We start from the raw sequence: 26,587 nt of genomic DNA, 5'->3' as shown, positions 1-26,587 counted from the left end.
TGACCAAATAAAAAGGCCACTGGTAAAATTGCCAAATCCCTAAACTTTGGCTTGAGTTTTTGAGCTTCTCCCTTGGCCTCCTGGTACCTGCTGGGAGGTTGTTGACAGCACCACCACTTGGGTGAAGGCTAAAATCCCTCCAGATTGCAGCAGCATCTCTGTGCCCACAATGAACCTGCAGCTTGTTTCAGATCAAATACAAAGTGTATTGATCCTGTGCCTTTCTACCTTTGTGTCTCACCACCTTAGCTCCCTCTGTTCCCTTGTCTTTTGGCTAAGAACAGCCATCAGTGCTGTCATTGCATCTCTAAACACAAATACCTCTTTCCTGTGCTTGGCTTTACTTAAAAAAAAAGGAATGACCCAAAATAGGAAGAGTTAGAAACTGATGGTGTGAGATGATGTGTAACTCTAATATGGCTGTTGTTTGAAACAGGATATCAATAAATACATTTCTAGTGTTTTCTCCCACAATATTAGTTGTCACATAATCTGCAATGAAATGGCATTCAGAGTCTCAAGATCTTTTCCAGCAGCCTGTCTATGCTTTATTTTATTGATGTTTTTCCTTGTTCCCCTAGAAGCACAAGTCAGGAACCCTGTGTTATTAAAAGCAGTCCCACTTGCACATACCTTTCATTTCCTTTGGATTACATTAATTGCCTGACAGCTAAAAGTGATCTGGGTTTTTCAGTCCTCAGCTCTGGACCATAAGAAATATTTACCAGCTACAGCAGATTTATAAAGATGCCACCGAGATGCCTTGAGACTAACAATCAGAAAACACAGCAGCAAAACAGCACTATTTTTCAAGGTTAAATGCTCAGAATGCTAAAAAAGGAATTGCACATAATAAAGCCAAGCAAATGTTTGGATTCAGCCCATATTTTCCTCTACTTTTGTCGCATAAAAAAAGGTGCCAGTGGTTTAAAAAAGATTACACAGCATCACATGGCAATTAGAAGGTTAATAAGGGAGCTTTAATTTTAATTTAGTTTTGGTATTGTAGTTCAAATGTCTGTCAGTGTCAACCCCCTGCCTGCATTGCACAGTCATTTCCTTGTCATGCATGCCTGGCTCTGTGTCTTTGTGAGACTCCTTTGGCTGAGGATGGCTGGACAATGCTAAATAAAGACCAGCTGAGTGTGGGGGGACTGACCAGGCTGCTGCAGCAGTCTGGGAGTCAAACCTGTCCTGCATGACTTTGTACAAGCTGTTTGGTCTCTCTGCACCCCCTTTCCCAGGCACTGTGGGCACTGGGGCCAGGAAGGGGGTTTGGACAGGGGCAGTACCCAGTAGGTGTGTGCTGGGAAGGCAGTGGTACCAAATTTGCAGCTTTGTTTCAGTGACAAAAAAAATAGGTCTGATTCTCATTCAGCCACAGCCACCACTTTTTGTGTATAAAAAGACTCATCTCAAGGCCCTGCATCACTGGCAGAGATGCTGCTCTTGGGCCATGGATGTATTTGGGTCTTTTTCCCTCCCTTGAAGAAGGGACTGGGGTTCCCATTTACACAATATGAAGATGTTCCCTGCCTTGAAGTGACTTTATGTTTTTTCAAGTGAAAAAATGAAACTTTAACTTCAAGAAATAGAGGTTTACTGATCTTAGTGTAATTTATAAGTCAAAATGCAATGCTCTGTGTACAAACACTATAGAATTGAACCATTTTAAAGTGGTCTGCAAAGGCAGCAATATCCATTCTTTACTGATACCCAGTGAGAAGAGGTGATGTAAAGTATTATAAATTCTTGTCTGAGTGACCTTGTAGCAATTGTTTGTGTTTGCCAGTGTTCCAGATAAATGCTGCACACTTACATATTTATAAATTATTGTCATTTGAAGGGACAGGGCTTGCTCACAGGGGATGACACTTGAAGCAGCACACCTGATCCATCCTGCAGTTCTGAGAACCAGGGAGAAGTGAAGAACCTCCCAAGGTCAGTGGGGATTTTAAGTAGCAGAGATGTCCAAACCCTGGCTGTACTGCTCTTAGTTTGGAGGCCCATCAGCAGAGTTGGGCAGCAGGGAAAATCTGGAACAGGTAATTTTTTCTTCCTGTCAATGCCTCACTCTGAACCTGAGAGAGGCTCTTGTGGGCCAAGCTGGTTGAGTAAGTCATCTTCCTGGGGATGGACAAAACTGCCCCCAAAGGCAGCTGAAGCTTTCTCGGTGGTGAGAAAATTGTTGAGCCCTTTGCTGGTGTCTGAACTACATCTTTGTAGCACCACAAGCCTGTGCTGGGAGCAGGTTTGGATACCATCTTCACAAGGAAAAAGGGAGGTGAAAATTCCACAGTGCTTTTAGCCTCCCACTAAGAGCAATTGAGACATCACTGACAAGCACTGCTCTCTTTCCAAGCCTTCCCTGAGATTTTAATTTCCCTTAGGAGGGGGATTAAGCTGAGTCCATTTGCTGGAGTTTTTCTGCAAGGTGCTGTGTCTGCAAGCGAGGGAGGTGAGCACCAGGCAGCCCAGTTTGGGTCACCCATCCCTCAGCAGCTCCTGGAACTGCTCTGCAGCAGGCAGGTGATGCAGGAGCTCCCAGCAGGGCAGAAAGCTGAGCTGGGGGAGCCCTGCAGGTCGTTTGCAGCACTCAGGACAGGGTCAGCCCTCACCCACCTCCCAGGACAGAGCAGTTTGCAAGGAGCTTTACACTCGGGTTAACATCTATGCCACCTGCCTGTGTGTGTGAGAGGATGAGGTATACCTCCCAACTATTTTAGGGAAATACATCAGTACTATGAATTAGAAATACCTACAGAGGCTGGAAAATTTGGTTTAAACTCTTGTATAAACTGCAGATCTTATTAATTTTGTGTGGGTATATCATGTTGTGACTCCAGTTTTATTCTTCTGTAATGAATATGGAAAGCAGATTTTCAGTTCTCAATGCACTAGAACATCACACCTGTTATTTTCTTACTTTCATCCCTTTGCCTTTCAAGTTGGAATGAAGCCCTCTACCTTGGAAATGTGTCTGTGTGGGCCTTCAAAGCCTAAGGCTGGCTGCAGTAATCCTGCTATATCCATTTTTTAACCCCTAGAAAGAGCTAATCATGTGAATCATTGCTCATGTGAATCTGCAGTACTGATTTTGTTATTGTTCTCTGTTCCAGCTTTCACTGCTTTTGATGATTCAACTCAAAGTCTTATCACATGTTCACATTTAGGAAAAGGCTTTGGGGGACTTAAATTCTTTTTTAATCCTACCTCCAGCTAACAAAATACTGAACCTTTAGAAAAGAGGAAGAGTGTGTGTGTGTGTGCATGTCTGTGTAGGCTGACCTGCTGGAGAGATCATTTCTTATCTGTTTACAGATTCACTAAGGCCAGAGAAGGATTATACCCAGTGATCTTTGGCTCCAAATGTTTCAGTCATCTCTAAACTGGAGATGCCTCAGCAGTAGACAAGGGAATTGAAACATTGCTTTTGCAAATACAATTAAAATGGTATATTTTCCACATAATTAATTGTTAAAACAAATTACTTTCCAGATCAGGTACTCAGGAAGAGTGCTTGTGTTTGTGGGTGTCTGCCCATGGGGACTTTCATTTTGGTATTTTCTGCTCACCTGTTCTGTTAACCAAAAACCATCAGCTAAATTGTTTAATCCCTGTGTATTGTGGGAGGATGGGGAGGAAATGGTCTTTAAGTTTTGCACAGTTAATCAAAAGTCCTCTGAGGCTTTGAGGAAATCCCTAACTTTGAGGCATCCTCCTCCTTCACCCTGCACAGAGGCAGCAGAACAGTCCAAGCAGTTCTGTGCCCCTTTGAGTTCTCAGCAGCAGGTCCCTTCTCCTCATCTGTGCTGTGCCAGGAAGGAGAGGAAAAATCACTAAAAATGGGGGAGATGCCCAGGGAAGAGGGTAGGGATTGTCACCTGTGGGACAGCAACGAGTGCAGCAGTGAGGGAAAGGAGCAGCAGCGCCCGTGAGGAGCTGGGAAGAGTTCCACAAGCAAAAAGTTGTTTATTCAGTCCATTTCTTCTATTTCAAGAAAATTAGGAAAAGGTAGGAGATTAACTTACTTCCCTGTCTGAGAGGAACAATGCTCCAGGGAGAAGAGACTTAGTCTCCAGAGCAGCGCTGAGATATGAGGGCTGCTTCTGATCTTCCCATTAGGGTGAAGAAATCATCCTTCCCATGCTGAAGCAAAGCAAATGAGCATCTCACTGAACAATTTGAAGCAAATAGCTAATAAAATCTAAAATAAATGAGATTACTGAATCAAATCATAGAATGCAAAATATTTGTGTAATTGTGTAATTCAAAGCTGTTGCAATATTAATGAATTTTATAATAGAATGATTAAACACAGGATTCATTTTCATTTTGCAAATGTGCTTAAGCCTTTAATCTAACAGGGTATTACAACATAGGTAAATTTTGTTAAACCTTTCTGTGGAAGTATTTTATTTAAAGAACCACAACAAACCTCTTCCTGTTCAAAGCCCTCATCATCACTCATTGTTTTCTTTAGTCTCCTTCTCATTGTTTTCTTTATTCTGCTTCTTCCCATGGTTTCTGGTTCACCTACTGCAGATAAAATGAGACAATATGCAGCTGACACACTGAGCAGTCCAAGGGTATCGTTCAGCACAGTCCAGTTGCCTAAAGCACCCTCTTATTCAAATCCTGACTTTTCCTTTAGTCTGATATAGCCTCTTGCATAGTTTTTTCTCTGAATAATCTTGCTGTTCACCATGAATTGTTTCAGGAGCAAGGTCCTACTTAATGGCAGGAAGCATGGCAAAAAGTAGCCCCAGGAGAAACACAAAACTCTCAACTCAATCCTCACTTATCTCAACCACTATTTATTTAAATTTTGTTTATACAAGCTGAAGAGCCAAGCAGAAGGGCAAGGGATTTTTTTTTCCTGTGAGGTTTTTTGATCATCTCCTCTGCAATAGGTTAAAAAAATGATGCTCAAACACCTTTGTGTTTCTTTTGAACCTGAGGAAAGTTCCAGAACTTCAGTCCAGATGGAGCAAAATTGATTACTCCTATCTTCTGTCTGGTAACTAATGGAGCCTTGCTTTAGGTTGCTTTACGGAGCTTTTGTGCTGTTGTAAATCACTGCTGTTGTCAAGATGGAAAAGTTTTGAGCTTTCATGCTCAGCAGTGCAAGGCTGCAGGCTGAGCCCTGCTCGCTGGATCCGGGCAGGGAGGGGCAGATTCCTGGGCTGCAGTTTTATGTTTGCAAACAGGCACAGGCTGGGTTTGCCCTCTGAGAGGGTGAGGCTGAGGCTGTGCAGCCCTCTGAGCACCCTCCTGGTGTTGGTGTGTGACTCTGCTCCTGGCCAGGCCACAGAACTGGAGCAGGGTGTGCAAGCATCTCTCCTGGCTACTGGAAAACCAGTGAAGAAGGAATGGATGTATCAGGACCAGAACTGTGTGAACATTTTTGTTGCCAGGGGAATTAGTTATTTGAGCAATTTGCATTGGATTGTGCTGGAGTCATTGATACATGTAGTTCTTAAAACTGGCTGCTTTTTCTGAAAATATTATCTTTGTTGAGATGGTGTCTGGTGAAAAACTTACTGGGGGAAATCCTGTCACATGCAAGGTGGAGAAATCAGTGACCATTCTAGTCCCTTTTAACACTAAAATTGATATAAATCAGTGCTAGGAAGGTGTGTGAACCTCTCCCAACCCTGGGCCAGCCATAAATCAACTGTGTGGTGTTGCAATGAAGGTGTGAGGTGGCTCTGTGCTTTTCACTCCCCACTCCCATCCTGCACTGCAGTACTGCTCCATCTCCACTCCTTTGTGCCTTCAGACCCCTACAAAGAAGGCATTGGCTGTCCTTTTAATGCACAATTCCTCCAAAAATATTGTGTATCATAGAGATGACTGATATAATCCCATTAATCTTTATAACATTGCAATCACTCCACCATCTTAGAAAGGTGTGGGCACCTGTATCCAAGACAGGCTAAATCAGAATAATTCAAACAATACTCTGAGTGCTTTGATGCAGGAGAATAAAAACCTTCCAACAACAGCTGTAATACTTGCTGGGAATGCATTTTGTCCTAATGGAAATATAGCCCATTGTTTTTAATACCAGTAAGATGATGTGGTAGGATCCATTCTTTGCAGGTTGATGGAAGGATCTGTTGAAATGACTTGGTTCCCAAAACAAATTGAGATATTTGTAGATCTAAGCTGTACATGGATCTGCATCTCCCTTTTCACTCTTCACAGGAGCAGAGCAGAGGTAGCTGTCATTTTCTGTGGTACACAAACAGGATTTTGTGCACTCATTTGTATAAAACAAGATTTTGGTTCCTGGCTTCAAACCCTGAACGCACCAGCCTGAGTTTCCTTGAAAGACAGTGGGTGCTATAACCACGCTATTTCCTCTTACAAGGACAACATTTAAAAAATTAATTCTGGGGGAAATGCAGGTAAAAGGAAACCTAACATCATTCCAATACAGATGTTTTATTCAGCTTGAAATGAATAAGTAATTTTATTTTCAAATGATCTAAACCTTTTGCTTTTGCTGCAAAAAAGAAAAGAAGAAAATTTCTGAGGAATGCAATATCAGTAATGAATCTTGAAAATATAAAGTAAGGCCAGCAGGCTTTCAGTGCTTCTCCTTCTTTGATTAAGTACTGGCTGAATTCAATCCGAATTTACAAAGCATGAGTTTGCTATTAATTCAGTTTTCTTTAGCACAGCTTACAGCACTGAATTACTGAATTACAGGTAATAGTTCAGTGCTTGCTGCCAGCACAGGGAGGTCAGGAAGAGTCTGAGGCTGGTCCTGGGCTGTGGGGACAGAATGCAGAGTGAGCCTGGCCCCTGCAGAGTTCCTCACTGGGCAGTAACAGCATCCTGTGCATCAGGTTTTAGGCTCAGCCATGTGGTTTTGTGCAGGTTTATGTTTAACAGAGGTCTGGCAGTGCATGTCAGGACTGTCCAAGCTGTTGCTGGGTAAGGTTTACAGCACAGTGATGTTTGATTTCCCTGTCCCATCACTCAAGACTGTGGTAACAGCAAATCCTATTTCCTAACAATGATTTTATGAAATAACTTTGTCTTTTCCCCCCTCAAGCTCAGTTTTGCACTAGAAATTACACAAGCCAGTAAATGAATTGCAGGAACAGATGGGGCTAATTGCACCTGTCTGACAGAGGAAATTTTACTGAGCCTTCAAAAGGCTGTGGATCCAAATCACAGTCTGCAAAACAACTGATGGGAAGCCTCTCTGAAAGTCAGGTGTTTGCTGGGTATGACTGGGCTCTTCCTGAAGCTGTTAAATCAGTGACAGGTGATGAGCACTGCTGGAAATTAGGCTGTGAGAATGTATATCTTAGCTTGGGAACTCTTACAGAGAAGCCTCTGGAGCAAGTAACCCACCCTCAAACACAGCCACCATTTTCTCAATGCTCAATTTAGATGGTTTCCTTTCCACACATATTTGCATCAAAGAAGTATTTGAACATTCCTGTCATTTTTTTGTACTTTTCCTCGTTGTGTTTGCCCACCTTGCCTCTGCAGTTCTGGTTGGGTGGGGTTTTTGTTGTTATTCTCTCCCAAACCAGCAAACCCCTTGAGTGGGCTGTGTGTCACTTGTGCTGCTCAGCTGCAGCATAGAGGGAAAGGTGAGGTGGGAGAAGAAATTGTGGAGGTGGCAGCAGGAGGTGGGAACCAGAGCACAGTCTGAACAGACTCAGGGACCTGGGAATGCTGTGAAGGAGGCCAGAGCAGTCAGGCAGGGATAAGAAGAAAAGGAGTTGCAAGGAACAATTTGCATGCAGTTCCTTTCTCTCTGTGGCCACTGTGATTGTCCAGAGTGGCCCCATCAGTCTGGACACAGGAGTGAGGTGAGGGTGGGTGGACCCTGTGACAGCAGGACTGTCCCCAGACTGAAGAAAGGTGGGGTGAGCCTGAAACCTGGCAAGAGAGGAATGGTGTGGAAAGGCAGAGGTGAACTGAAGGTGTTGAGATGATGTATTTGTACATAGGGATCTTAGGGAATCAAGAGGAAGAGTGATGTGGGCAAATCACCAGGTAGCTGCCTATGGGGCCAAACTGAGAACTTTTTTTTTTCCCTGCATGGCCATAACTAACCTATTTTATTGCTGTTCTGTGGTTTCCTGGCAAGGGGATGTGTTTCTGTTTTGCCATGGTTTGTGTAATCCATGCTGAAGCATTCCTGAGCATCCTACTTAGCTGACACTGTATTGTCACACCCTTGTGTGATCTCCAGAGCTGGGAGCACTGGGTATAAATCACTGCTGGATAAGGGCTTGCTCTGTGTGTGGCACTGGCAGCCAAAGGAGGTTCAGCTGTGCCCAGGACGAGGGGCTGTGGTGTGGCTGGGGCAGAAATGCAGTGAGGGAGAAAGGACAGGAATGTTCACAGCCTGCCCTGCAATGGGAGCTCTGGTGGATCCATCCTGTGCCCAGGGCTGGCCGGGGACCAAATCACCCATCCTCAGACTTGCCATCTGACACAGAATTTACATTTTACCAACATTTTGAAGGCATGTGCTCTAAGGACAAATGCAGTTTCACTGTAAATATGGCCCAGCCATCATTTTGGATGGGAATAGAGCACCTTCAGGATGAATGCTGCTGCATTGAGGTGTTAAACTCTTTGGTGAGTGTTTCAAAGCTGAACCTCTGCCATGATTAGTATCTCAGCACACAGATGATGCACTGTGCCCTGTCTGCAGGGGTGCCAGGAGTTTCAGCCACTCTCTCATGGGGTGTGACTCTCCCACCTGGAATTCCTCATCTTCCAGCTTGTTCTTGGAATACTTAGGCTCAAGCATGACTCTGTATTTGGGTGCTGAGTTTTGAGATGGCCTCTCAAGTTCAGACACACTCCTAATGTATCTCTCCCCAAAGGATGTGGTGCCCTGGCTTCCTGGAGTTGGAGCTGTTGGTATTCCCCAGCCCTGGGAACATCTGAGCACACAAGTCACGGTGGAGAACACAGCTCTCATCCAGCTCTCCCTGTAGTCATGCTAAAATAACCAATTAGGATTTCTTTCATCCCAAAGCTTTGAAAGAAGATGCAATTAGTTTAGGAGGACTGTGACTGTGCTACCTGGTATGAGGGAGGGATTGCATCCTGCTTGTATTTTATCAGAGCTGGAGTAGCCTACAAGAGCTGAGGGGTTTGGGCAGAGCTCAGTGATGAGGAGCAGTGACAGCCGAGCAGCTCCCAGCAATCGGGAGAGAAGCTGTGACATCCACTCTCCTTTTCTGAGGGAGGAGGACAGAATGTCAGCAGCTGGCTGGGTGACCAGGCTGCTGAGGGAGACACAGGGATTCCAGGTGGTGACACTGAAGGTGCTGCTGCAGTGACAGTGGAGAGAGGGCCTGGAATCCTGCTGCCTCAGGAGAGGAAAATCAACCTGTTTGCTGCAGAACTGCTCTGCTACACCAGGCTAGCTCTCCTCCCTTGGAAGTACTTTGATTTTATTGACAGCACAGTGAGACCTAGCATTAGAAACACTCAGTCTGCCTCTCAGCCAGCATTTTCCTAGCAGTGGAAGCAAGCATCTGTGTAACAACCAAAATCTGGCTGTGGAAACCATGACCTCATTTGAGATTATTTTATTGCACAAAGCAGATGCTGTGCCTTTCTCCATGGCAGTGCTAATTCCCCTGGAAATCCTGTCCCTCACAGCTGTATTGCCTCTGCTCAGACTGTGGGCTGCCTGTTACAGCTGGATTTGCTGTGGGCACTTGTGTGATTGTTGCCTCATTTCCAGGCCCTGGCCCAGAGGCCATCTTTGTCATCCACAGTCTCATTTGGCATGAAAATATTTTCCTCTCAATTCCCTGGTCAGACATTTACCACTGTAACTCTGGCCACAGGAAGGCAGAATTAATGTTTCCTCTTGATGTTGCATAGGAAGCTGAAAGGCTGGAAGGAGCCTCCAGAGACTTTCTAGCTCAAGGTGCTGCTCTGAGGAAGGATCAAGTCAGCCCACACAGCTCCCACGACACACCACAGTTCAACTGCTCTCCACAGCTGCAGTGAGGCGATTTTTGCACACCCAAAGGCACTGTATCTCAATCCCTACTACCTTCAGAAAATATTTTTCTTACTCTCCAAAAAGAGCCTTTGCTGCTAATAAAGCCCCTTTTATTTCTTATCCTTTCTTTTCCTGCTTCTTCAGCCACTAGGGTGGAATATAATCTAGAATTCATCATGCTTTAATAAGGATGTTTAATGTATAGAAAGACTATCAAGCTGTCCTATTTTCTTTCTTTTTTGTAGATCAAATGAAGCAAAGGCACTCATTAGTGATGATTTTTCCAAATCTTTCCCCATTTTGGAATTTCCCAAAAAGCCCAAATCTCAGAGGACTGAGAGGTGAATGGAGCATCACTTCTATTGGTTACTGGGCCCCAGACATTTAAACTAAGGCTTCTTTTTATTTTAATTTTGGGATTGTTGAACATATAAATATAAAAGGGAAAATCTGGAAACGTAAAACTCTCACAAACTAAAATTTGTCTGAATTCATATGAATTTTTTGACAAGCAAAATTGAGCAGATCATCTTCCCATCCTCCAGCTCTCTTTCAGACACTGCAAGAAAGTTACTTAAGGCAAGAGCTATTTTCTTAGTCAGCTGGCTTCTTTCTTGGAGCCTCCATCTGCAGGCAATGCTGTCTGCAAGCCTCATGTCGTCTCCAGCCTCGCTCTTCATTCTCAGCTTTGTCCTGGGCATTAACTGCCAAACACACTCCTTTGTTTCTTCACATAATCCATACATGCTCTTTTTAGAATGACAGTTTAGAAGCAAATAAACACACCCTGGCTCTGATAAAGGCATGATTTTAACATGATGGACACCACTTTTCATTCTATGTGGGGATATTTCTTGAGCATCCTCATCTGCAGTGGAACCTGAAGAGATTTGCCAGTGTGCTGCAAACACTCTCTACTTAGTGAGTGCACTCTGGGGGTCCAATCCTTTTGAGTGACAGTGATGGATAGCCTTATCAGCAATCCTCCCACTGCATCCCCTGACTGGCTGAATGCACCACAGAGTAGTTAGAAAATTCTTTGCTGAAGAAAGAAACAATTAGAAAGCATTTTTAGAACAGTGAATGGAATGTTTTTCACAGCTGGCAGTTCTTATTTATGACAAGTAATAATTGCCTCAGCTGAAAAAAAAAGGCTCTGAAAAGGAAAAAGAAGGTATTTTTAAAGGGAATTTGGTGCCCTTGGATTTGCAAGTTGGATTCTGCAGGTACTGGGTAGCTTCAAATGAGAGAATGCTGAGGGGGAAGGAGTGGGTCTGCAAGCAGGCACTGCCTCCCAGAGCGGTGCCAGACCTACAGACAGGTGCAGCCATATCCTCAGCAGATGAGGATGGGAATAATTGGATTTGTTTATGTTTATGTTGGGTTTGTTGTTGTTGTTGTGTGGAGTTTTTTATGGTTTTTTTTTTTTTTTTTTTTTTTTTTTTGTGTGGCAGGGATGAGGCTTCTCTAGAACATCAAGGCATGAAAGAGCACCAGCTGTACAGTAGTGTATAGATCCCTAGGCTGCAGAGGATGTAATTACAGAAACTGCCTCTGAAATTGAAAGAACTAGACACTAACGTGATGCACTCACTTCCAAGCCTGTGTTTTCTGTTAAAGGAATTTATGAGGTGTATTTGCAGCTACTGGATACATCTTAGTCACTCACGTGTAAATACATGTTGGAATTCAAAAGATGTGAGCTCCTGTGGCTTCACTGATATTTTTTTCCCAGCATCACTCTTTTAAACTACAATTTTTCTTAAGAAATTATAAGACTTCAAATATATCTATAATGCTGTAAGATTATAAATATCACGGCCTTTGAATCTGGACTCAGCAGAACAACTGTTTCTGTGTGTTGTTTCTCAGTTGGGTAGGATCTGTGAGTACTGTTTAAAATATAACACATTTTAAAGTTTCCTGGAAAATATTCTTATCAAAAAATTTTCCAATGAATCACCTGACAACACTCACAGCCAACAATGAGCAAACAGGGAGATTGCTTTTCAGGGTGGAGATGAACTTTCTCCAGTTCTTTTGTTGAGCTTCTCTTGGTGAGAAGAAAAAATCTACCAAGGCATGCTGTCCTTAGTATCCCTGACTTGTAAAGATATTATCCTTTTTGCTAAAGACTATTTATTTTTGTGCAGAGAATGTTGCATAGCCTATTTTAAATGGAAATCATACTTTTTATATTTCTTTGCTGGATGGCAAGCAGGGGTTGCACATAACCTTGGCTGAGAAGGAAGGTCCCTCAGCTCCTTGGCAAGGGAGACAGAAAGGACCTGCCAGGACAATCCTGCAAATGTAGAATGCTCAGGGAGTGCCTCTGCTCTGTGCCTGTGTTTCCAGGCATCACAGTCTGACTTTCTTTCCAGTCTCTGCTGTCTCTTCCCATGGAAGAAAAGGAAAAATCTGTGTTTCTTGCCTTGGCTGTGGCATCTGGGTTGATAACAGCTGAGAAGTGGCTGGCAAATTGTGAGCACCCAGTGGGGCTGGTCTCTTATTTAGACTGAATTATTCTCTTCAGAGATCCTGCATCCTATTCTGTCATGTGATATTCTGGGCAGCATTTCAAGACAAATAAATAAATAGAAACAGTAATAATTCCCTTGCACTTTTCTCTCAGCTGCAGGATTTTGGGAACCCTCAGAACACATTTCTTCTTGGTCTTCACTTTTGAAAGTGCCTAGAACAGAGAGAAGAAAAACAAGTATTTGGCTCTAATAAAAAAATGGACAGTTAATCTTTCCATTAGATCTCACACAGACAGAGCCCAGAGCACCTCAATTTCACATCAGTATTAACAAACTCATAACAGCTAGTAGTTTCCTGGAATCTAAGACCCTTTGGGCTCTTTAGAAAGAAGTCAGCAGGACTTTCCACATGCTGCAACTAATATGTTTTATGTGCTTTCTTGGGCTGAGGAGTCTCATCATTGTTTTCTGCTGACACCTTGGAGATTTTCTGGATCTCCGTGTTCCATTGTACAACTGACTACTTCTGAAAAAGCCATTTCATTGACAGCCTAAAAGGGCTATTCTCGGAAGAGAAATAAGTAACATATTTGTACAGCCCTCTGTCTGCAGGGTCACACCTGACTTCAGGTTTCAGGGCTATCAGGACACATTTTCATCTGACATCTTGTGCAGGAGTCAAAGCAGAGCTGTGCCTGCTCACATTCAGCCTTTGTAGTGAGCATAAGAAATTACTTTAAATCCCATGCTGCTGCAGCTGCAGAAGGGGATCAAAACTGGCCAGGAATAATGCTCTGCTGCTTTTTGACTGAGGCTGCACAGATCTGGGGACTGGAGTCTCAGACAAAAGAACTCCCCCACCGACTCTCTCCCTAGAGCTGGATTTTCAGAGGCAAGACAAAAAACACTGGTGAAGGGAAGGAAAGATAAATGTAAGGGCCCAAAGTGTCTGAAACATTAATGTTTTTCTTTTTCTTTTTTTTCCGTGAGAGAAATTTCTGTTAGAAAGGGCCCATAAAATAATGAAAGGTTCTCCAGTGTACCAGCGTGTGATTTATTATGCCCAAGTGTGCTTTGTGTCTCCCTAAATGCAGCCAGGCAATGGCTTCTACTATTAAGATGCAAAGGTTTGAACATGAAAAAGAGAAGTCTGAGATGAATTTTGGAACCTGGAAAGCAAAAATTAATTCTGAAGGGGGTTGTGTGTTCTTGCTGGGAAGGCTGGCATGGGTGGAGAGAGGGCAGAATTGCCTGGCAGCAGAGGTGCAGCTCCTGCCCCTCCAGGTGACTCCAGTCAGGCTTTGCTGCTCACTGAGACCTGGCCTGGGGGTGCAGGGGTGTTGCAAAAGGAAGATAATAACCAGTAAGAATTGCCTTGCTGGAGGAGAAGCTGTGAAACAGTTTTAATTATATCTCAGGAACCAGATATTATGTGTAGATATTACACTATGGGTTTACCTACTGCACTGGAATTTTCCTATTTTGCTTAATAAATACTATTTTTCAATGGGTTGTCATTTGGGAGTGGGGAAAGTAAGTCACTGAACATTGCAAAGAGTTTTTTACAACTTCATAGGTTTCTGGATAGAGACCTGAGTCAATGGTTTGCTTGCTACCTTTATAAACACAACTTTTGGCAGTCAGTCAGGTCTTGGCAGGAGACTTGCAGTTACTTAACACAAAAGTTTTCATGTAAGCATGTCAAATTTAACTACAGTTTTTTTTTTTTTAAATTTTCAATTGGGCCTTGATTTTGAATTCTCTCCAAATAAGATTTTTTTAACCTTTGGCTAACTAAGTCTCCTGGATAATTATTTCATTGCTAGTTAAATTTCGTTTCTCGTGTAGAACGCATACAGTTGGTTTGGACTTGATCTAAATATCTGTAATGTTCTTTTTCTTGCTATATTTTTTGTTAGAACTTGTATCTGCCACAATAGGATTTTGTGTCCTTTTCAGAACCAGTACTAACAATCCATCAAGGATCACAAAATCATCAATGCACAAGTGATGATGCAAGCTGACACTTGGCTCTTTTTGGTAAAAGGAGCATCTCCTTGGGAAGGTGATGCTGAGCTTGGGGCTCTTTTTTGCCTCTCTATTTGTTCTGTTTCAAGTGGAGGAGTGTGCCCATGTGCTGGGTCTGGTCCTCATTCAGGGGGTCACTGCTGCTTCTGGGGAGAATTTGAAATGGTTGGAAGAGGGTGTGTGTGTCACCTGCCTTGTGCCTGTCTGCATAATCCACCTGTAGCTGTTCCAAGGGAGAAAGTGTTGACAAATGCCAGAACACACAAAACCTGAAATATATTTGCTATTGTTTTCTGCTGCCCTGGGTATAGGTCTGCTCCTGGAATATGTATCAAGAGCAATCCCTCTGTTTACAGTTCAAAATTGAGCTATGGATTACTTACTCCAACTGCCAGTTTCCTGGGAGAAATATTTGCAATGGCCATCTATTATCTTGGCTGCAAAGAAAGTAAACTCTTAACTGAATATGAAATTAAGCGATTCTTTCCTAGCAATTGGAGTTTGGGTTTGGTGATAATAAGTGTGGGTTTGTGATTTAATAGGTCATTACCTACTTTGCCCATAATCACAAAGTAATAAATAACTATTGGCAAGATAGATAATAGCTGGGTCCGAGAGGCATGAAAAAGATAAAGCAATAGGCACAAAAATGTAATTTATATTCATAGAAAATGGGTCCTAGCCAAGAAAGGCGATCTAAATTGATAGGAGAGCAGATTTTTATTAGATGCCTCTGATTTGGGGAATGGCTGAACACCTACTTTAACAAGAGGTAGTTGTCTTTCTGGTTTATAAAATGTGTTTTGGACATGTTACATGGGAGTTTCCCTTTCTGAAGAGGTAATTCCATATCTCATGGGCCCAGACTCATGGTGCCATGGACCTAGACCTCCCCCTAGAAAACCACTCCAGGGTTTTGATCTCAATTAACCAAAAGTTGTCAATGCTTCACTGTTCATTTGCTGCCCCATTCAACATCTGTTGCAGCTGCTTTGAGTTGTTCTGACTTCTGGGGCACAAGCTGCAGTTCCTCATGCCTTCCTTTCTTGTGATACCTTACTCAGTTCATGTCAAACAAATAGTGGCATCATTTATAATTTTATGTTTTCCTAGCCATTCTTGTTCCCTTCTGTGCAGTGTAATAGTCATATTATTGCACCATCTCATATTACATCAGTTGTGTCATAAACTCATCATGTTTTTTATTACCTCTGGATATGCTGTGCAGAGCTCCAGGCTTGCTTTGTAGTGTGCAAGAAATTACACGAGAAACTGAAATCCAAACATGGCAACAAACTTCCCCAGGGCTGGACAGGGAGGATGATGTGGCCATGGTGCTCATCACCAACTCTTGAGCTCACCATTTTTTCCTTCTCTGCCTCTCCTCTCCACTTAACTGGTGCCAGAAAATGAAGATGCAGGCAATGTGTAGATGCCTTTGATGTGGTCTAGTTTGGAACATGTGAAAATGCAGTTGTGCAGTGCTGACATCTAGGTCAGCTGGTGGCTTCGTTCAAATTTTTTGGATTAATCAAGAGGAAGTACCCATCTTCTTCCTTCTCAGAGAGGTTCAAAGAGAATATGTCTTTGCATATTTTAAGGAGGTGAGGAGATGGGGGCAGGAATGAGATGCCTGAAAAAGTGCCAGTGGATGTTTGTTCACTCTGGAACAGGGAGAAACAAAAAAACCCTCTTCCATATTTCTCACCAGCCTCCCCCGTTTCCAATACGTTCGCTTTATATCAGTGAACTTTAAGAACAAAATGTGCTCAGGGAAAAGAAATTAAAATTGCAAAGCAGTTTCCTTTCCTATCAACAGAACTGACAGAAAAAATGACAAAATGCTTGTGGGAATGATTAGAGAGAATGAATGCTCTCATTCACGTCGCGTCGGATATTGCTAATTTATATGTATTTGTTTTCCAACCAATCTGGCAAATTTCAGGAAAGAATCTGCCAGGAATCAATGGGAAAAATGGGCCTCTATTCTTCTGGAAATTAATAATAAGTGTTCTCTGTGTTTTATTTGGATTTTAATGATCTCTGTAATGAGTGATGGATACCAGGAATGGACACAGCCAGTAAGGAGAGGGGGAGGCTCATGGCAGGGCTCTGGAGATCTGGGACCTTTTGTTGTTTCTGCTGTTGGCCTGCTGGGTGTCCTTGATCACTCAGTGCACCCTCCCCCAGTGCTCCATTTTTTTCTACAGGAAAATGAGTAATGGTGCAGCTTCCAAATATATTCCATGAGGGAGGAAGGCCCCAGGCTTTCCATAGCTATTAAATGTGCCCTTAACTATTGACTTTTTGGGGTTTCCTACATCCTCTCCTCTCTTTCCTCCTTTCTCCTTTTCTACCTCTCAAGAAATCTATTGAATCACTGAGTGTTAGAGCAGTTAATAACTACAAAATTTAAATTGGGTATAAAGATTTCTTCACTTGCTAGGACAAGACTCTCCTCACTCATCTTTTGGCCACTCCAATTTTCAATGTGTCACTAGTATCTGCAAATACAAGATTTTCACCTTCAACTTTTTCCTTTCATTTTAACCCCATTATTTGGTAACATTTCCATTGATCACTCTAAATGTCCTCTAATTTCTTCAGCTGTAATTTTGTTGCTTTTTCTGTAACAAGTAGAGAGCTATTTAAGGTTCCAGTGACTCTGATGATTTCAATGACATAAAGTTGAATTAAAATTCTCCTCAAAAGCCTAAGGAGAAAAAAAAAGTTAATCTGGCATGTTCACCTGACTTCTCAGAACCATCCAGGGGCCCAAATCCTCTTGATTTCCATGTCTTCGGAGATTTGCGTTTAATACTTCAATATTCTAGAAAGGTGCTGATTTAATTTAATTATCATTCAGCCTGGTTATACAGATTAGTTTTTAAGTCTCTCCTGGAAAACTAGCACCTACAACTCCTTAATCACTTTTGTTACTGATTTTATTTCCATTACATCCCAACCTGAATTTTTTGGCAAGGTTGTTGCCTTCTAGGTTTTTCAGCCTGATTGTCAGGAACATGTTATGGCCAAGAATAGACTGGAAAATATGGTTCTTGCTAGTCTGTTTCTACAGAGAGGAAATTAAATTCGGTGCAAAGAAGCACTTACTCTCTAGCAGAACTCAGTTAATGTCATGAAAAGGGGAGGAAAAAAAAAGTGCCTGTGAGGGTTAACAGTGAGGAAGTTAATGAGAACCAATATGGGAACTCAAAAGAGACACCAAGCAGATGGTTTATCATCCCAGCAAATACTTAGGCTATTTTCCTGTCTGAATCCACTGATTTGATCTGAGGAATGAGCTGTCTCTACTCTGTGCAGCTCTCTTCTGCAGAGATGCTTTGACAATGCATCTCTTTGCGTGGTTCAGACTGAATTTCCATGCTGGGGCTGCTGAGGCAGAGGCAGCTCCCTGCAGGGTCAGTATTTGCTCCCACAGGGGAGATCTGCCTTCTTGCCTGGCCAGACTCTGTCTCACAGAGCACAAATGTCCTGTGGGGGCCCTTGTCCTGGGAGCTGGATAACCCATCTTTTTCCTTCCTTGGCAATGAGAAATCTCTCAGGTAGCCCAGAGAAGGGCCCAGGTATCCTGCAAGGGATGCAGACACCAGCACAGTTGAGAAGGAACCCTTTCCTCACCAGAAAGTTTCATCTTTCCAAGGGACTTAAACTGGAAAGAAATGTTTGATCAAATGGTGGAACTCCTCCATCTCCCCAAACCACTCTATGGTGAGTGCTAGGTTTTCTTTTTCTCCATCCTGTGGGGTTTTTCAGAGCTGGATATGTCTGGTATGATCACGTCATGCTCTGGGGGTGGAAGGAACATCAGCTCAGCATTTTCAAAGGAAGCAGAAGCAGAACTAACCCAACTGATCCAAAAGCTTGTGTATGGAAAAGGGTTGGGGAGGAGATCTTGATCTTGGAGGGCTGATGGATTAATTTTCTGGAACTGTTTGAAGCCTTTCTGTTTGGCCTGGCTCTTCTGTGCCTTGGTGTAACACAGGAGTTACCAGCCAGACAAAGCCATGTAAAAGCAAGAAGGAAAGGACACTAAGGGACATGATCTGTGAATTTTACCAATGTTGTTCTGGAAGAAAAGGTGTTGTAAAGAGAACACAGGCAATTAGGGCATATGCTGAGTTTGTTTATCTTCAGAAGCATGTGGTAGGTGTGCCAATGCACTGGTGTTCAGCAATTAACAATAAAGGCAGACAGCAATTTACCACATGTCTGCTGTGAGTGGTAATGCAAGTTATTTGTATTTAACCTTCATGATTCATGAACCACTTTCATTCTGGAAACTAAAGAGAAAGGGAAGGAATGTCTTAGAGCCTGATGTCACCATGTGAAAAATGATTAGACTTCAGAAGTCAGTAATGAAAAAACTTATATACATAAATAAAAATAAATAGATTTTTTTCCCCCATTAGTAGCAAAGGAAATATAATAATTTATCATACATATACATACATACATATATATATATATATATATATATATGCATACATACATATCTATGTACATATTTTTTACTTAATAGTGGAGTTCTATTTCTGGGAATTTCAAGCTTCATTTGCTTTTAGGATCTCAGCTTATGCATATACTGAAACCAGTGGGAAAATACTTATCAGCATCAATGGCTGTTGCATTTGGACTGCTGGTATAAACACCACCATAGGAGTTATAGACTTCAGAAGTTTTTTTTTTTTTTTTTTTTTTTTTTTTTTTTTTTTGTTGTTGGTTGTTCTTTTTTCCCCCATATATTTATGAAGAAATTAGACTTATTTAGGAAAAGCAGCCTTTATAAGATTCAGTATTCAAAGGAATGTGATAGGACACCCAGACTGTAGGAATGAAGTTCTGATGCCACATCTTTTTCAAGGGTTTTGAATTGACAGACAGCCTTCATGATTAACTGACACTGGGACAAGTACAGAGCTGGATTTTTTATTAATAAATATCCTGGTCGCAGGGGAAGAAGAACAAGAAAACCAAAGGATACCTGTGTTATCCTCTGTTAAAGAAGAAAGAGCCACTGCATCAAGATTACATACACTCTAAAATCACCTTTTCTTTTTCCCTGAACCAGAGTTCTGTCACAAAGCTTGTTTTTGGTGGAAGGAGGTTTAACAATAAGTTCATCTCATTATAGGTAAGCAGATACGTTTTGGACAGTTTTCCATTGAGCAGTGTATAAATCTAGACTTAAATGTAATGAACTGGCATCAAAAAGTGTACCGGAATATTGATTTTTGTGAATTAATAAGACATTGTTTTCTGGTTTTTATGGATTAATACTTAGCTACAAGCTGTTTGGGATTTGGGTAGAGAATACCTTAGTGCTAAAATGCAATTTTATTTTTGAGATGGAAATGCTACAAGATGGAGCAATTGGATTGGTGGACATATTGTATTAAAGGGTAGCAAGGGAGAGACACAAAGTGCCTTTATTGCTTATTCTTTCAATATAAGTAATAAGTATTGATGACCTAAAAGAAATGCAATGTAAAGGTTCGTATGAAAATAGAGTTTTGAGGGCTGTTAGTCTTGTCTGTGCCTAAAAGTGTCATCTTCGAAAAACCAATTAAGATGAGGTATTTTGTCAGGAAAACAATAATCTTTTTAGCATAAAAAGTAATAATTTGAATTGTGTTCCCATTTATGAAAGTGTGTAACTTAGCTTGGAATCAAAAGCTTATTTAACATTTCTAGCAAAATGAAATCTGCTTTCCTTCTGCTATCCCTGTTTCCATTGGGAACTTCAAAATTTTCCAATAAAATATTTTTCAAAGGTGAATTTTCTCAGGGGAATTTTCTTTCAAATCCATCTAATAACCCATGTCAGGGAGAACTTCAGATGTTCCAGACTGAGCTGAAAGGAGGTCAGGGTGTTGTACAAGGAGCTGAAGGATGAGAAGAGTGATTTGAGCTGCAGACTGCCAGATTTGTGGGGGCACTCAGCAGTGGGCTAAGCACCATGGAGAGGCTGAGGGGCAGCAATAAGAGCATGCTCCAGTATCTGTGATCACTCTGGGAAGCCACTGTGCTCTGGTTACCTTTGAGCTGCCAGGCTCTGCACCAGAGGAGGGGCAGGGTGTCAGCTGGCATCAGTGGGAACACTATTGTGGGTTGTACTCCTGCAAAGGATCTGCACACAGCCTTTGGGAGAAAGCAGCAGAGCCAATGAGCTTTGCCATCCTTCACTTACTGTAATTACTCAGCTCTGCTGGTGCCTGTTCTGATCTCAAATGCAGTGCTGGGGTAGCTGCACTGGTGTCACTGGAGTTAATCCCCAATTGTTCAACTGGAAGCAACATCAAGGCTGTAATCTCCACTACAGAGCAGTCACAAACACAACAAACAAAGCCACTGGCGTGGCTTCAAGAAGTGTGTTCCACCAGTTGTACGGGAAGACCTGTAATGAAGCATTCCTGCAGGGAACAGGCTGCACTTGAAATGTAAATCGAGTTCAACATCATCTTGTTAGTACAGGCTTTGGTGCTGCTGGATAAACAGACAGCACATGGAGCCTTGACACCTGGCTGGGCACTCATAAAGCACCTGGTCCTGAGCGGTTTACCTGGAGAGAGTGAGCAGAGAGCCTCAGGAGTGGCTGAGCTCCTGTCTGGGCATACTTCAGGAAAGGTGTGAAAACCTTGAGTGTTCTTTGATTGCAAGCAGTCTTTGCTGCATCTCAAGGACAGGAGTATGAGCATCTCTGCTCCTAAAACTCCAAACTCATTGTGCATTGCTGTCAAAGCAGGTCTGCAGGAAGCAGAGCTGAGCACAGCCCGTCAGGCAGAGCGTGCAGCTGAGCTCTGGGGAGGGATTTGGTGTGCAGCCACAGGATTGCCTGTGAGAGCTCCTTGATCAGAACAGAAATATTTAATCAGGTCTGTCTCCTGTAAGTGTCATGTAGAGAAAACAAGGCTACAAATTGGATTTGTGTGATCAATGGGCAAGAAAGACCACTTTATCCACCTCAGCAGTGCTGACATACAACATCAGGCTTTGGTGACAGCCAGGTGCCCACATTCTGGCAGGAATGACTCTCTCCTGTCTGGGGACACAGGCTGTTCTGGAACCATACATTGATAATTTTTACATTTTAACCACAATCGTGCCTTCTTGTATGTCAATAGAAAATCAGCTGCTGAGTTTAGAAAGAGTGTGATTTTTCTCACAGCAAAATCAAAGGAAGAATTTGCACAGATTGCACAGAAATATCTAGGTACATAAAGATATGGTTTGGAATTTATTAATGTACATGAGTGAATTAGGAACCTGCACACAGTTTTTTGAAGTTCAGGGCTACATTGGAGAGCATGGTACAGGGGTCTGACTCAAACAGAAAGGGGCTCAGAGGCTGAGCAAATCCTCTGCAGCCAGGTCTGGCACCATAAAGCCACTGTAAAACAGATCTTTCAGACTTGACACTTCACAGTCCCCAACTTTTGCAAAGCATGAGCATCACAGCAGGACATACTGAACCAATGGCATAGCAAACTTAGTAAATAAATAAATAACATACAGCAGAGAGGACAGGAGCCATGTCTGAACTTTGTGTCTTACCAAGAATTGTCATGGTGACTTGGCAGGGTCTTTGGAAGGTTTTCAGTTACCTTGATGAATAACAATTCTATTTTTAATTTTCTTTTTCTCTTTGTATATTATAAATGGACTTGTAAAAGAGGAACTGCCAGTTACAGTCTGTCTCCCCAGGAGTCTGGAAGAGGTGGATAGGAGGAAGACTGCAGCTGTGGAACCCTCCCAGAGCATGAAGATCTGTAGGATCCATTTGGAGAGGGGCACAACTGAATCCAGGTGTGAGTCATGGATACCAAATGACAGGTGCAGCAGCATCCACCTCTGATGTTTGCTCTATGGGGGAAAAAAAAAAAAAGGCACAAAAAACACCTAAACCCCAGAGATTGGGATCTACAGTGACAATTCCTTACTTCAGGAAATGAAGCTTTTCTGAACAATACCATCTTCTGTCATGCCTAATCAAACTAATTAAAGAACACCACCACACTTTATTAATGTAATTTATCTCCTGCCTGAGGTGAATTATATTTATGCTCCAGTTACTCAAACATCACTGTTCTGTGTTTGAAGGAATGATGTTATTCAGAGATGTTTGTGTTCCACAATATCTGGCAGTAATTGAACAAGAGACTGGGAAATCGAGTATTTCCTGCTTTGGAAAACTTCTTTGGGGAATGTGTTGTTGCACAGGTGTGTTGGTGAACAGGCTGGACTTGGGCATGTCCTTATTTGAGTGGAAACTGGAGGCCTACACATGCCAAACCTTTCAAGCCAAGCAAGCCAAAATTAATCTCTAAGTGTTGAGCCTGTGAATGGCCTGTTTAACTGAACACACATATTCACAGCATTTAATGAACCAGGGTTGGGAGGCCAAATCTATTCCAGCTGAAGATCTGGCAGGGAAAGGCTAATATGTACTGAAGGAGGAAGGAAGGAAGTTAATTAGTTCTAGAGATTAAAAACATTTAAGAAAATGTCAATAGAATTTATTTTAAAATATATTAATGGCTTCCATGGATAGCCTCGGATGTGGCCACGGCTGCAGGGCTCACAGGTACAGTAAAACTAAATTTAAAGCACTTTAGGTAGGATGGTGTGTGGGGAAAAGTACCATGATATTTTATTTTTTTAAAACTTGGGTTGTGTATTTACTGCTTTCCTAAGTGAGTTCTTAAAAAATATCTGACAGATAGATTCTGTCTTGTAAATAGGTCCAAATGAACTTTATTGAGATTTTTGGGTAAATCTTTGCTACCCTGCTCCCAAGTAGATTTTGGCAGTTTAAAAAGCCTTCTAAGAACAAGGAAAAATGAGCTTTTATTCTTTGTGAATAAATGAACTGCGAATTTCCTTGGGTAGTGGTTAAACTGTTTTGGATTTTCCTAAAGAGAACAATGACTCACATGCATTGATAGAGTACACCTTAGCTCTGTATTAATAACAAGTGCAGTGGGCTGGATCAGATTGCATCTGCCATTGAGAACACAGAGGCTTGTTTGGAGGACAGAGCAGGACTGAGCTTCCCAGCATGTCGTGTTTATGGCTCCAAAACCAAAATACAGATTGGAGATTTGTCCCAGGTCAGAGTCTCCTTGGCAGCCTGTGCACTGTTGCATATCAAGTGCTCCTGCATAAAAAAGTTGGATGGCAAAAAAATAAATTCTGGTGCTTTAGAATAAAAGGCAAGCCCTGATCTCATACATTCTAGGAACATGCCCCCCAGTCTGCCAGCTCAAAATTTAGGGTGAAAACAAAAAAAAAGCCCCCAAAGCTACAATGAAGGTGACAGGATGATGTGTAGGGTGCAAACAGGGAGAGTCTGTGGTAAAAGAATAGAAATTATTTTGAAATAGAAAAACATGACTGGGAAGGTAGCTAATAGCATGTTGAACATGCTGATTTTTCTTCCTGATGATTAAAGCAAGAAAAATCATGCTACAGAGCTGATCATTAGTGTAACTGTGATTTTAGTGCTATTTCTTTCAACAGGAGAGAAATGGCAAGAAATATGCCAAAGATAGAGGATCTATTAACAAGTAAGTCATTTGGGGCAAGCAGAAATCCATGTAATATGCCATGAGCATGATGAGATCCAGAAAAGGCATAAGGAGTGTAGAAAATAGTAAAACCCATGTGATGGAAAGAGGTCATTCTGCTGGGAAAGGCTGCTGTAGAAATACAAAGCCTTGGCAGTTCATGCAATCAAGAAACAGCAATGAATTGAAACTGGAAGGGATATTTTTCCAGATACAAACCTGGCTTTATATTTAGACAGCTTTTCTTGCTGTTATTATCTGGAGGCTGTTTGCATATTAGAACTACCAAGTCCTGTCCTCTGTTGGTTTGTCCCTGTCAGGCTCTCCCTGCCATTGCTGCCAAAGGTTCTTCACAGGCTGTGGTCACCCAGCAGCCTCCTGTGGCCACTGGCCCTGCCTGGCATGGTCCTGCCTTGTGGCAGCTGGTGGCGTCTCCCCACACCACCAAGTCACTGTGATCCCCCTGTGGCACAGGGAGGCAGAAGTGCTTCTCTCTGAAAGGACAACAGCAAATGCATTGCCTTAGACAAAAAAACTGGCAAAATAGATTTTAATTAAAAATAAAACCTTAGTATCCAAGATGTCTTGAAATCAGTGATCTGTGCCTGGAAGAGGGTAAGATACTGTAGTTCAAAAGAGTCTCAGTCTTTCTCCCTGCCTCAATAAAAAATGAGAGAAAGCAGGATTGCAGCTGAAAGGGAATTGGTTTTGGATGCTCCACAGCAGGGCACAGAAATAAAGCCCCCTCTCCTCCCTTCTCAAGGAAGTGTCTCCCTGGGGCTCGGGCAGGCAGATGAATTGCAGCAGAATTTAACTGGTTCAAGAGAATTTCAGAGAATGAAAGGATTTGGTAACCCTGCCAGATTTACTGCTTTATTCATTATTTATGCAGACAGCAGCTGCAAAACTGATATTGACTACAATCAATAAATGGCTGACATGGCCCAGCTTTGGCACTTCATGGCTGTTGTACCAATGTGCTAATTTTGGTTGAGATACTGCTGTTAGGGGCAGTCCCTCCCCAAAGCTAGTGACCCGCTGTGGGTGACAGCAGCAGAGCAGAGGTGGAGCAGTGCCCTTGTCCTGGGGCTGAGAGGGATGTGCACAGCACAGAGCAGGGGTTCTTCCTCCAGCATCTGCAAGGAAATACATATACTGCATGGAAAGTCTCTTGCTTAAGTTATGGGATATCTGTCCCTTCCCATGCAGGGTCATTAAAGCACAGTGCTCCCAGCACCTTGAGGGACTTCACTGTGTCCTCCCCTGGACATGGCTGCTCACAGCAGCAAAGCTGCACCTAGAAAAAAGAGGGGAGCTCTATTTCTTTTTTTTTTTTTTTAATTGAGGCAGAGAATGCATTTTGTTCCAGTTGGTGTGATGTGTTTCATACATCTGTGCTGGCCAAAACAGAGATTTAATAATAATAATGGATGTGGGGAGAAAGCACTGACCGAAGGTTGTGTTGGTTGTTAAACTCTTGCTGAATGTCCGGTGATGATACAGCCTCTTGGCATGATTTGAATAAGCTCCTACTGTCTATGCTTTTAGGGAATTTATCCCATTTAAATCCCATTTGTCTCCATTGGTGCTGTCCTGGCTGCTGGGTGTGTGTGAGGGATGGGTTTGGGGTAGCAGCAGGCTGTCCCTGCCCACCCTGGGTGCAGCCCCTTGTCCAGGCTCAGCAGGCAGGGAGATGCCAGCTCTGGATGGGACCTGCTGCGGGCTCCTCTGCTGCTGGCACTCGGTAAGCATCCTGTGGCACTTGGCAGCAGCAGGGCCATTAACCTTAATGTCCTGGCCCAATTCCAGCCTGCCTAATTGCACTCTGCCCACCGGGCTGCACATTCCCGGGGAAGATTCAGGTGAGGAAATTGCTCTTCGCTCCCTCTCCTAAACAATGTTACACAAAGGGTGGTTTAGTGCTGAAGATTGAAACCTGTTTTATTCAGAACCCTAAATCTGGATTTACGGATGTAACAGAACACAGACTCTTCAAAGCAACACCCAGGCTCCCAAGCAGACCTGGTGCAGAACGTGGTTTTTGCCTTCCTGCAAATTTTTCACATTCCTTTATTAATAACAAATCTCCTAAAATCTGTTTAAGATCATTACTTGCAGCAAATAAAAATACTTCACGCAGAAAGGAAACAGATGGTCCTGAATTTTGAAGATCTGTTTGAAATGTATTTTCAGCCCACTGTCTGGAACTTGTCTTGAGTTGTAAGGGAATCGAAGTTTAATTTCAGGCTCTGCAACACTAACACTGTGTAACCAGAGGATTCTCCCATCTTGTGTATCAACCTAAATAATGGTGTCTCTATCATTGCAAAAAGGAACTATTTGTGCATTTGTTGGAAGGAAAATAATGCTGGGTCTGGGGGCCTCTTCTCTGTGACCAAGTTATTCCTACATTAAAGTCAAGTTTTGCTGTTAAACTGGAGCAGACAGAAAATTTGCATTATCTATCACCCTACCTGTGGGTGTGG

The sequence above is a fragment of the Lonchura striata genome, chromosome 16, assembly GCF_046129695.1.
Source record: "Lonchura striata isolate bLonStr1 chromosome 16, bLonStr1.mat, whole genome shotgun sequence".
Classification (NCBI taxonomy): domain Eukaryota; kingdom Metazoa; phylum Chordata; class Aves; order Passeriformes; family Estrildidae; genus Lonchura; species Lonchura striata.
This window is presented reverse-complemented; position numbering follows the sequence as displayed.